An 8,628-nucleotide genomic window follows, 5' to 3' on the forward strand; every position below is an offset into this window, starting at 1 on the left:
AAAAAAAAACTTGCCTTGCCTTTCTTTTGCTCATCTATACATAAAGATACATGTCAGGGAGAGCACCAGCAAGGACCAAAACTTTGAATCCCAAGGCATGAGCCAAGAATGAAACATGAAAAGTCAAGGAAAGACTATGTGCAAAAGCCTTAGGTGGGGAGAGCACATCACCCCAACCCCCACCACCACCTATCCCTAGTGTTGTGCTTGTTCATTAAACATGCTTATATTTTTATGAACAGTGAACTGAACCGCTCAGTTTATAACATGGACAGGAATGTGAGCACAGTCCACTCCTGAGGAAGTAAACTGCTGCTCACAACCCAAGAGACACCGAGAGATGCAGAGCACAGTGATTTGAACTATGAACGTGAACTTGTTAATTCTAATTGGTGTGAACTGACCTTTTAGCTAGCTCACTTTCTGTGTAAGCTAACACAGCAGTGCCAACCCACCATCCTTTAACATTAAAACATCAATGCCAAGGCAGGGAGAGCAGCAGCAAAGACCAAAAGAAAAAAAGACCTGCAGTGCTTAACCTTAAATGTTTTTTTAGACTTATATGAGCCACAGTCCCCACACCAGTCCAGAAAAATGTCTTTGTTCAAATTATTTAAAGACAAAAATGACGTCTTATCATCATATTTAAAACATGAGTTTGATGAGGAGTTTTTTATTCCACTACAGGAGGCTGAGGTAATACTGAGTTCCTTTTCAATATGGCTGCTCTCATGAAATTATCAATTCACTTTATTTATTCTTTTCTGGAAAATAAATGCTAATTTTCATAGATTTGTGGCAAGAAGAACATCAAAATTGTTACTCGTTCTTTAAGAATTTTTTTTGTTCTGCATCCAAATAATAAATATTTACTACAAAAATTGCCCAAACTGCCCAATTTTTTAATTGTGATACAAAAAAATTATAAACAAAAAAATACTGCATTTTTTTTTACATTTATTTTTATTTTTTTGTGGATTTTGTTAAAAGAGTTTAAATTTTCTGGCTATTTTTTAATGGACCAGGCTATACAGGGTTAAAATGCACTTTACTTCAGATTGGCAATTGGTGAAAGACAGGATGGTGATTTCACTGCTTTGTTTCTTTAGGACAGGGGTGGCCAACCTGTGGCTATATATATAGTTATAAATAGTGGTGTGCCAATCAATCTAAACGATATATATATATATATATATATATATATATATATATATATATATATATATATATATATATATATATATATATATATATATATATATATATATATATATATATATATATATATATATATATATATATATATATATATATATATATATATATATATATATATATGCCAACGTTGGGATCAGTTGGGATTGATACTTAAGTTTCAGTTTCTTTTCTCTAATACGAATTTAAACACACAGTAAAGCTCGCTTTGAAAATTGGAAATCTATTGATTTTCATTTTATGACATTTCGTTTATGTATGAGAGGAAGTGTGTTTTTAAGACCACATGTGTGGGACCTGGCTCTTCATAGTACCATGGTCATTTTTGTGGCTCTTGGTCTCTAACTGGTTGGCCACCCCTGCTTTAGGAATATTTTAATGTCCAAAATGGTAATAAGTGTAAGTTTATATAAGTGTGTGATCTTATGTGTGTGCAAATGCTTTTAGCGCTCTTGAATTTGTAATTGATTGTTATTGAGTTGCCATATATTTTCTTTTTTTTTTTTGTCTTTCTTTGTTTTGGTTTTGGACTGTTCCTTTTTTAAAAAAAATTTATGTTTGTATGAGTGGACCCCAGGAAGAGTAGTCGCTACTCAAGTTTTTTTATAGTTGACTAATGGGGATCCAAACAATAAACAATAAACAGAGTTAGGCCTAAAGTGGGGAGAGCTCCTTTTTTTCATCTGCATACATAGAACATGGAACACCTCCCTGTTCTCTTAAAGGAGCCCTTCCACCTTATAAAAATACTGCTAAGGCAGGGATGCATTAATGAGTCAGAGAAAGTGCTTTGGAGGCTGACTTCAGTATTGATTGCAGTGACATAGCAGCGAGCACAGAGGGACACAACAACAGTGAAACGTGTAGAAGAAGAATACAGACGCAGAAACAGCCTGGTTTTTTAGAAAGGGCCCACGGCGAGCAGACTGTATCCGTCTATTTTCATTTGCTTTCCTAATTATCTGATTACTGCCTGGGCCTGTGGATTCATTCCCTTCTCTAAATATAGGCCCAGATTGTTCCAAAGCTGTGCTCACAAATTCTCTTTGATTGTTTGCGGCTAAAAACTGAAAGTGAAAGAAAAAAAAAGAAAAAAATCTGTGAGATGTTTTTAAAGCATTTGTTGTTAATATGCCCGGAAGGCTGAGGAGCTTGCTGTCCCACTTGAAAGGCCCCTCGTCAGACTTTTCCAGATGTTTCTTCGCCCTTTCTCCCCTCGCTTTGTTGTCGAACACAACAGCTAAAGTTTTGCCTCGTTAATTATTGTTGCCCCTCCCCACCTGCCTTTGTGCTGGGATGCTGACGTGGAAGAAAGTTTTAAAATAAAGCAGGTAGAGGACGAAGGATGGGAGTGACAGGATGTGGTGGGAGATGGAGATAAGGACAGACAGATGTAGAAAAAGAGGGATATTAAGAATGCAACCTGCTGGTTATCTGGTTTAAGGTGACGGGGTGAGTGTGAAAGTGGCAGCTGGGAACGCTTGTCCAAGTAGATTTAGGTCAACACGCAGCCATCTCTCAGGGACATCATCCCTGCTTTAATTCTACATACATGTCAGATTCCTCCAGCGCTTATTGATTTCCCGTCTCTGCGCTTTGATTGATAAGCTTTCAGACGTCCATTTATTACTTTTCGTCCTCCAACGCAACACAAAGAACGAAAGAAAGAAAGAAAGGAAGGAAGGAGATGCCTTTTTTCACCCCTCTGCGACGGTGTGTGTGTTTGTGCGCTCGGAGGCAGCTGCCTGTCCGCCATTGTCTAGACAGAATCATGTGCCTGCATACTGAGAGAGGAGGTGACACGCTGAAAGCTGCCTGTGTTGATAATTCTCCTCGACACTCATTTGCTGTGACAGAGACCCAAAAAGTTAGTCTGGGCACAACTTTTTTTATTTAAGTAAAAGCTATTCAAGAATTTGGAAGTGGGGTGAAAATCAGCATAACACGGGAATGACTTAAGGGGATTATGATTATAATGCTCGCAAAGTTTTCAGACAATGCTATCAACTGTATGCAAACCTCACTTTGTCTTTTTTAGGGCGTTTTCAACTAAAAAAGGCAAAACTGTCAAAAAAAAAAAAAAAATAGCAGGGGCATTCAAAAGGGTGGCCCTGTGGTGGCCCTGGCCCACATATAGAATCACTCCTTTAAAGTAATGCCTGAATATGTGTCCATCTCAACTTTGTTACAGTTTGGCCCCGCCTTCACCAGCTCCATTATGAGGAAAAATATTCATCAACAAATCTTTTTTACGGACAAAAAATGAACAAAAACTAAATAAAAAGCTATACATGATGATGAATTCTATGACGAAATATACAAAAGAGGTTTCACAGAAACTTATAACACTGTCCCACCGGTAGCTCTTTTTTTGTTGTTTTGTTTTTTCTCATACGCAGCCACCCGTTACCTTGACAACACGTCCAATCACGCGCACATGTAGCAGTGCACGTCAGAGGATCATGAGGACAAGTAAAAACCTTTATTATTACACCGTCTATGGTACAAACACAAGAATATGGACAGTAAGAAGAGAAAGAGTGGCGCTGAATAGGTGAGAAATAACAGAAAAATACATTTGTCATCAAGAAATAATAATGTTTTGTCAGACCATAACCATCTACATGGGATTTTCACAAACTTCCTGCCCTGCTTGAACTGCTCTACGCAAATTGATGCCTTATTTCTCCGACATCTAGCAAAAGTACCTGGAAGTCTTGTGTATCAGCTCTGTAAGGCATCATTTTGAGTTAAGTTTTAGTTTTAGTTTTAGTTTAGTTTATTACGGTCACTTTGAACATAAAAACTAATATTAAAGTGAAAATGAAAAAACGTTGTGTTAGTGCTAATTCTGTATCAACACCAAACAGTGGTTTGGTAACTCTACATGAACAGGGATAAAGGTGAAGAATTCTGTGTGTCCTTCATCAAAATTAGCTGCTAATTTCAAATTCAATTCTCATCTTAACCCTTGTGCACTGCTATGGCTGAAAACAGCCACTAGGGGTAAAATTTTTTCAGTTATTTGACAATAACTTTACTTGTATTACAGCAAATTGAATGAATTTTGGGCAGGAACCTTATTTTTACATGCATTTTGAAAATACGGTTTTTAAAAATTTCAAAGGGTTAAAAGCCACTGTGGACAACTTTACTGTACGCTCGTACTGTTAAGGCTGTTTTCAGCCACTAACTTTTTGACTGCTCTAAAAACACATCAGATCATTATTTTTTCTCCTTTTTTCACACAAATCTCTTAATCCACTTCTGCCCTGCTCAAAACTAGCAAGCATTGAAAAATAATTTACAAATTTTAATACCTTAAGGGCAATTAAACTGATAGAACATCACTAATTATGGGAGGATTAAGGACGAAATGACCTATATTCTATATAAAAAGCCATCAGAAACCAGAGATTTTTTACGGGGTATCATGGTCTTGGATATTTCAAAGATGAGTGACATTGTTGACTTTAATGTCTTTTTAGTTCTTGTGTAGCATCAATTTTTTTTCAAAAAGTAACGCTCAGGCTGTTAAGGCTGTTTTCAGCCACTAACTTCCAACTGCCCTAAAAACCCATCCCATCAGTTTTTTTTTCTACTTTTTTAAATAAAATCTCTTAATTCACTTCCGTCCTTGTCAAAATTACCAAGCATTAAAAAATTAATAAATTTGTTTTACCGCTATTCTATACTAGATTCTTTTCTGTGTGTGGTTTTTCTCTCATTCCCTTTCGGTACTATTTTCGGAAGAAAACATTGATCTGATATGTTTTTAGAGCAGTCAAAAAATTTGTGGCTGAAAACAGCCTTAACAGTACGAGCGTACAGTATACTTAAGCAGTGCACAAGGGTTAAATGGTAACACATGAGCACTACATTTAGTAGGGATGGGTACCGGATTAGATACTTTTAGAGGTACCAACCAAATTCCACATCTTTGTGACTGTGAGAGAGTTAGAGTAGGAGAATTTCCATGCTGGGCTTGAACACAGCATTGCAAGTTTACATCATAATGAAAATGTTAAATTGAAAAACTTTAAGATTTTATTATTAAACAAATGTATATTTATACCACATAAACACCCACAAGAGTACTGAAAATTGGTACCACTGGGTACCGATACCAATTGCCAGGTACTAAGCACGAGGACTGTATTGTTTCGAATGTGAAAGACAGTCATCCCTAACATCCGCCTTCAAAGCTACCTAACAGGTGTGGTAATCTTGCCGTTAGCATCTGTAATGCTGTCGTCCAATGCTCTACTGGGGCGTTAGCATAACGCTTAGTGTTTTGTTTTTTTTCACCATCAGTACATAAGGTTTGTTTCATCGCTAACAGCTGGACTCTATTAAGCCTGGACATGAAGTAAGGCACAAAAACAGATTTTATCAGATTTGTAAACATGCGTGGTCATAGTGGTGGATGCTATCATGAGCACTTCGTATTTCTAACTCAACTTGTTTTTCTACAGAACTCCTCCTAAACAATAAAAAAGGCAGTGTTGTCTGGACTTGTTGATGCAAGTTCTGTGTTTTTTCATGGAAATCTGAGCATATTATGTTTGGCAAAGAGAAAATGTCACAAAAAAGGGCGGAGAGGAGATGAAATGTACATCCAATTTCAGAAATGCTATCCCACTCAGCAAACCAATAGAATCTTTAGTTTGTTATTTTTTTGCACCAACTTCTCAAAGTCCCCCATGTGAGCCCCCCCAGCCCACACATTCTGGACACACCCCTGCAAAAATGCCTCATCCCCTGTACACGACTCCATATAGAGTAGAGACACTTTCAATGTTTCTGCATGAAAAGTCTGACACACTAATTCACCACAACTTCTCAATCCCCAACATCTCCTCTCCATCTCTAATGGAATCGCCACACACACCATCCCCAATCAGCCCCCATAATGCCTTGCTCCCTGTATGCCCCCTGGTTATGGCTGTGCCACGCTATAATGGTTCCCTCCCTTATCTGACACACAGTTATGCAAATATTAGGTTCCACCCGAATATCTGGTGACAGGAGTTTCTCTCGCTGCCTTTCGCTCCTTTTCCCCCTGATTATGCAGCGATAGGCTCGCTCGGCTCCGAATAGACGACTTGCGTATAATCATGATTAGTCATATCTCGTGTTCGCAGCGCTGTAAAAGCCATCGCTGCCTGGTTTTTATTGTAGACGGGCGTGTTTTTGTTTGTGTGTGAGACATGCTGACGGACAGGCAGAGACAGATGAGTTCTTTTCATGCCACTGCTTCAGTATGTAATATGCTACGCGCCCTGTTTGCTAATGAGGACTTGTTGATGCTAAAACCCTCCACAAGCACTCCACGCTGGTGAATTAAACACGCTAACCCAGAGTGAGACAAAGGCACCCAGTCAGAGCTGTAAATATAGATTTTAATGGTAAAGTCAAACCAACCATTAGCTGTTGCTCGGCAGACTTTGACTCTCCTGACAGCCGTTAGCTGTCAGATTGTGATACTCGCTGACATGCTGTGTCATGGAGACTGGCAGAGACTCAAATTAATATTAAAGACTGATGCCCAGAAAAAGAGAAATCAGTCGTGATGGTGACACCTTCGACATCATTAGGGGAGACTCACAGGAAGTGACATCACTAACAGTCAGATGAGGAAAGTGTCAAACATGCAAACTAAAGGCTCAATGACGAGTAGCGTTCTTTAAATGGTTAAGCTTTCCAGATTTTTGACCTTAGAAAGCCGTTAGCTTGACGCTAAAGATTTAGCAACACTGAGCATGTTTCACACAATGCTTAGCTTAGCTTTGGTTTTGCACTCTTTGAACTTTAACTCCTCTACATTTTGTAAACTAGAGCTTGAAGCTAACTGTTTCAAATAAGAAAAAATCTTGTAGCTAACTGTCTGTTCATCTATTGCTACTGAAAGCTAGCTGCTAATGCCTATTTTACGGCTTGTTGTAACCACGTTGCTGCCTGCCTCTATGGTGCTACAAGCTAGCTTTTAATCTGAATTTTGAAGTTTTTGGTTGCAATCTGCTGACTAGCTCATTTTGTTTGCCTGTTTTTTTTTTTTTTTACAAATAGCTAGCAGTGTTTCTGTTTGTTTTCTTCAGTTCTAGCAACTAGCTGCTAGTCTGTCTTTTACATTTATTGCCACTTTCTTTTAGTTTGTTTTTTTGTTACAACCATTTCATAGCTAACTCTATTTATATTTGCAAATTTGTTGCTACAAGCTAGATGCTAATTTGTAATTTTAACAGTTTGGTCTGACCTTTCTGTTGCTAATTCTTCCTGTTAACCTGTCATTTGCTACCAGCTAGCGAATGATGTTTGCATTTTTAGTACTGCAAGCTAAACTAAAGCTTAAAGCTAACTGTTTAAAATATAAAAAAAGTCTTGAAGCTAACTCTTTCTGTTCATCTATTTGCTACTGAAAGCTAGCTGCTAATGCCTTTTTTTATAGTTTGTTGTAACCATGTTGTGGCAAACACTTTCTGATTGCCTTTATGGTGCTACAAGCTAGCTGCTAATCTGAATTTTGTGTGTACTAACAATCTGCTGACTAGCTCATTTTGTCTGCCTGTTTTCTACCAGTAGCTAGCAGAGTTTCTGTTTGTTTTATTCAGTGCTAACAATTGGCTGCTGATCTGTATTTAAAATTTATAGCCACTTGCATTCGTTTGTTGATGTTACAACCATTTCACATCTAGCTTTTTTTTAAAAAATATATATATATTTACTAATTTTTTGCTACAAGCTAGCTGCTAATTTGTAATTTTTACTGTTTGGTCCGACCATCGTGTTGCTAATTCTTTCTGTTAGCTGGCATACCAGCTAGCGAATGATGTTGACATTTTCTGTCAGCCAGCTACTTGCTAATTATTCTGTTGTTTTAACAATCTTGTAGCTTAGCCTTTATATATATATATATATATATATATATATATATATATATATATATATATATATATATATATATATATATATATATATATATATATATATATATATCTGTCAGTTTGTTGCACCCTAGCTAGCTACTAACTTTGTGTTGCCTTTGTGGTCTTTAACCATTGTGTCAGGTCAATAGCTTAAATCCTCGTGTTAACTAACAATTAGCTAAGTGATCTTAAAGAACAATAACAAAATTAAAAATCATGTTTAAAGACTTGGAACAAAAATATGCTGACTCATCCTAAGCTGTACTGTTTGCTAGCCCGAATCTTCACTTAGCTACATTTGTATATAATCAGCAAAATCAAGAAAAAGACTTGTTGTTCAGGAAAGTTAGCATTTTTGGAGCCCTCACAAAAGATGCACAGTGACATCAACAGTGTGTGTGTGTGTGTGTGTGTGTGTGTGTGTGTGTGTTTTCATGTTATTGGCAGCCTCCAAATAAGTGCGGTTGGATAATGTGCTAATGTGACT

Source organism: Halichoeres trimaculatus, unplaced genomic scaffold, assembly GCF_033239565.1.
Source record: "Halichoeres trimaculatus isolate MK-OKI-2021-1 unplaced genomic scaffold, fHalTri1.1 fHalTri1_scaffold_22, whole genome shotgun sequence".
Taxonomy (NCBI): domain Eukaryota; kingdom Metazoa; phylum Chordata; class Actinopteri; order Labriformes; family Labridae; genus Halichoeres; species Halichoeres trimaculatus.